Source organism: Oryctolagus cuniculus, chromosome 9 (assembly GCF_051225735.1).
Source record: "Oryctolagus cuniculus isolate XC-2025 breed Fujian yellow rabbit chromosome 9, ASM5122573v1, whole genome shotgun sequence".
NCBI classification, from domain to species: Eukaryota; Metazoa; Chordata; class Mammalia; order Lagomorpha; family Leporidae; genus Oryctolagus; species Oryctolagus cuniculus.
This window is the reverse complement of record NC_142875.1, coordinates 53,986,917-53,991,669: the sequence shown is the minus strand read 5'-3', so window position 1 is coordinate 53,991,669 and position 4,753 is coordinate 53,986,917. Positions and strand designations below refer to the sequence as shown.

The 4,753-nt window shown below is 38.6% G+C and overlaps 1 pseudogene; it reads left to right on the top strand.

Annotated features, from left to right (window-relative positions):
• Positions 1 to 2,856: 2,856 nt before the first annotated feature.
• Positions 2,857 to 3,349, top strand: LOC149124566 (large ribosomal subunit protein uL23 pseudogene; annotated as a pseudogene).
• The last annotated feature ends 1,404 nt before the right edge of the window (positions 3,350 to 4,753 follow it).

The window sequence follows — 4,753 nt, the reverse complement described above, 5'->3', positions numbered from 1 at the left end:
TACAAAAGTTATACTTTGGAAATTTATATTTATTAAATAAAATAAAATAAAATAAAATAAAAACTTTTCCTTTTATCTTATGGCATCAACTGAATTCTCTCTTCCCATCCCCACCCCTCAAAGTCATATATTGAAGCACTAATCTCAAATGTGAAGGTATTTGGAGAGGGGCCTGTAGGAATTAGGTTTAGATTAAGGTCATGAGGCAAAGGGCCCTTATGATATTAGTGTTCTTGTATGAAGACGCACCCTTGGCCTTGCAAACTTGCTGTCTCACACACATGCAATGAGTAGGGGCCAGGTAACTTCAAAAAGAGATGGTGTCTATGTGTAACCCGCAAAAGTGTTCTTGCCAGAAACCAAATAGGACACATCTTGATTTTTGACTTGCCAGCCTCCAGAATTGTGAAAAATAAATTTCTGTTGTTTAAGCCACCCAGTCTATGATTTCCTTTATACAGTGCAGGCACACTAAAATACCTTATTTGTCACTAAACAAGTGATACAAAAGACTTAGCATCCCCATACACACCTTGCAGTAAACATCTCTCCCATCTACTCAGCTACATTCCATTTAATATCCCTTAAAATAAATGGGTAAATGTAAATAAAATATTTCCCTGGGTTCTGTGAGCTCTTCTAGAAAGTTAATGGAACATGAGTCAGGGATATTAGGAACCTTGATTTACAGCCAGTCAGTCAGAAGCAAGTCACAAGCTGAGATATGCACCTGGCTTCTCAAGTGGAGCAATCTTGAGGAACAGCACCTTCGACCTCTGTGCAATCTGACGTTACCTCCAGGTACACAGATTTGGAATTATATGACAGGTTTTGTTGCAGCAGTTAAGATGCTGTTTGTAGTTCCCATGTAATTACGCACCACGGTGCTTAAGTTTCAATTCTGGCTCTGCTCCCAATTCCAGAGTCCTGAAAACGCTTGCCTGGAAAGTAACAATGATGATTCAAGTAGCAGCGTGTCTGCCAACCTTATGGGAAACCTGGATTAAGTTCCTGTCTCCTGGCTTCAACCTTGCCCATCACAGGGTATTGAAGGCATCTGGGGAGTGAATCAACAGATAGGAGCTCCCTCTCTTCCTTTTTTTATTTTACTTTTTGAAAGGCAGAGTGACACAGAGTGAGAGACAGAGAGAGAATGAGATTCTCCATCCACTAATTCATTAGTCCTCAAATGGTTGCAGCAACCAGGTCTGGGCCAGAGTGAATCAAGGAGCCAGATACTGTATGCAGGTCTCCCATGAGGGTGACAGAGGTTCAAGCACTTCGGCCATCTTATGTTACTTCCCAGGCACATTAGCAGGGAGCTAGATGGGAAGTGGAGCAGCCTGGACTCAAGTCAGCAGTTGAGATGGGATGCTGGCATCGCAGGTGGCACCACAGCGCTGGCCCCAGCCACAAAACTGGCCCATCTCTTTTTGTCTCTGCCTTGAAAATAAATAATATTTTTAAAAATCTAAATAATCAAGCTGGTGTTTACTGGAAAATTTCTCAAGAGGACAATCTCATAAATATGCTGTGACCAAAGGTGAAGTATCATGTGTTCAGTATTGAGTGTGATGAATGAGTGTGTGAGAATATGAAAAACACTTTGCTTTTCCCACCTCAGTCAGAAGTGCAAAGCAAAATCCTAGGTAAATTTTTTCATCTGAAATTGGCAAATATTTAAGAATATAATAATATTCAGTGTATAGGAAACAATAAAGATTATGATTTTTATGGACTTTTGGAGGAAGCCTAAATGGTTGCATATTTTTCACAATTTGTCAAGTATCTATGACTAGAAACTAAAAATAAGTGAGAAGGTGGGAATCACCAACATTCAGCTCCAGAAAAAAGTAAAAAGGTGACTAGAAGCTTTACCATCTAAGAAACTAGAAAGGTCTTTAGTTTGTAATGAAATTCTCAAGGCAGAATTACAACTGGGTTTTACTGAACGTTACCTCCATATTTACATTGAGGACAGAAACAAAAGATGGGAAGATTCCAGGCCCATTATAAGACACTAGCATAAATCCAATTTGCAAAGCTACTTTTATATATATATATATATATATATATATAATGTATTATATATATAATATATATAATCAACTAAGAAAATTGTAGACTAATCATGTTTGCAAGCCAAAATGAAGTGTTACTAAATTAAATATAAAAGTGTATTTAAAGAACAGTACACCATTATCAATATAGTGAACCAGAACGTACAGAAATTTAGGAAATCTGTTAATGAAATATTTAACATTAGCTGATTAAAGAAGAAAAATAAAGAAAAGAAGGCAAAATCAATTTCTGCTTTTTTTTAACTTTTATTTAATGAATATAAATTTCCAAAGTATGGCTTATGGATTACAATGGCTTCCCCCCCCATAACGTCCCTCCCACCCGCAACCCTACCCTTTCCCACTCCCTCTCCCCTTCCATTCACATCAAGATTCATTTTTGATTCTCTTTATATACAGAAGATCAGTTTAGCATACATTAAGTAAAGATTTCAACAGTTTGCTCCCACACAGAAACATAAAGTGAAAAATACTGTTTGAGTACTAGTTATAGCATTAAATCTCAATGTACAGCACATTAAGAACAGAGATCCTACATGAGGAGTAAGTGCACAGTGACTCCTATTGTTGACTTAACAAATTGACACTCTTGTTTATGGCATCAGTAATTACCCTAGGCTCTTGTTATGAGCTGCCAAGGCTATGGAAATCTGTTAATGAAATATTTAACATTAGCTGATTAAAGAAGAAAAATAAAGAAAAGAAGGCAAAATCAACTTCTGCTTTTAAAATGAAGGAAAAGTAAATAGGATCAGATAGCTTTCCTAAAGAAATTTAGAAGGGTGCTTTTTCACCAAGATGGCGCCAAAGGCAGAGAAGGAAGCTCCTGCCCCTCCTAAAGTCGAAGCCAAAGCGAAGGCCATGAAGGCCAAGAAGGCAGTGCTGAAAGGCGTCCACAGCCACAAGAAGAAGAAGATCCGCATGTCCCCCACCTTCCGGCGGCCCAAGACACTACGCCTCCGACGGCAGCCCAAATACCCTCAGAAGAGCACCCCCAGGAGAAACAAGCTTGACCACTATGCCATAATCAAGTTCCCCCTGACCACGGAGTCGGCCATGAAGAAGATAGAAGACAACAACACACTGGTGTTCATTGTGGATGTCAAGGCCAACAAGCACCAGATCAAACAAGCTGTGAAGAAACTCTATGACATTGATGTGGCCAAAGTCAACACCCTGATCAGCCCTGACGGAGAGAAGAAGGCGTGTGTGCGCTGGCTCCTGACTATGATGCTCTGGACGTTGCCAACAAAACTGGGATCATCTGAATGGAGTCCAGCTGGCTAATTCTAAATATATGTTTTTTCACCATAAAAACAACAAAAAAAGAAATTTAGAAGGGAAACAGCTTAAAAGAAATAAGAAGTAACCCTACTAAAATTAGCAGTATTAACACCATGTCATCCTTCACTATTTTAATTGTACTCTTAGAAAATACAATAAAACAATAAGTCATTAATACGTTTATTCAAAGAAAAAAAAACAACTTTTACTGCTTACAATTAACACATTAAAAACTGATAAACTTGAGAAAAAATATAGATATTCACAAATAATCTATGAACTGCAACATATTTGCAAAAGAAAAATTTGAACAGAAAAAGTTTCAAAGATGTTAGAGGAGAAATTTTTTTTTTCCTGAAGTAGTGGAAGAATGCAATGTGCATGTCAAAGGGCATGAAGTTTCTGGGAAATATTTTTGCTCAACAATAAGCATGAAGACATAGCTTAGCCATGTTATCCTATTGAATCATTAAATATTCAAGTCACCTTAGGTGAAAAAGTCAAAATAAAACACTAATCAAGGCCGGTGCCGCAGCTCACTAGGCTAATCCTCCGCCTGCTGTGCCGGCACACCGGGTTCTAGTCCTGGTCGTTTCTCTTCCTGTCCAGCTCTCTGCTGTGGCCCGGGAGTGCAGTGGAGGATGGCCCAAGTACTTGGGCCCTGCACCCACATGGGAGGCCAGGAAAAGCACCTGGCTCCTGGGTTCGGATGAGCACGGTGCACCAGCCATAGCGGCCATTGGAGGGTGAACCAACGGCAAAAAGAAGACCTTTCTCTCTGTCTCTCTCTCTGTCTAACTCTGCCTGTTTTTTTTTTTTTTAAATAATCAAGAAGATTAAAAGATGAATACAGAATATTATTAGTAATATAATTAATATAAGATAAATTATATAGGTATTTATAAATTATATGCTTAAAAAGACTGATACATAATCATTTAAAATGATACAAAAATTGATTCAACTAAAAAAGATTGAATTTTAACTTTTGAAAAATAAGGGAGTTGGGTATTTAGTCTAGTAGGTAAGTCATCTACTTCCCACATTGAAGTTTTTGGGTGTAGTTCCTGGATGATTCCTGGCTCAGCTCTCTTCTAATACAGACAGCCTGAGGCAGTGAAAATGTCTCAAGTAGTTGGGTCCCTGCCACCCACATGGGAGACCTGGACTGAAATCCCAGTTCCTGACTTCAGCCCTGGCTGTTGTAGGCACTAGGGAAGTAAATCAGTGGATTGTAGCGCGCTCTCTCTCTCTCTCTTTCTCTCTCTCTCTCTCTCTCTCTCTGTATCTCTCTCTCAGCCTTTCAAATAAGTAAAAATTCAAAATTTGAAAAATGGCTACTTCCTCTACAAAGAATGAATTCAAAAGAATTAAAGACTATCCCCCCA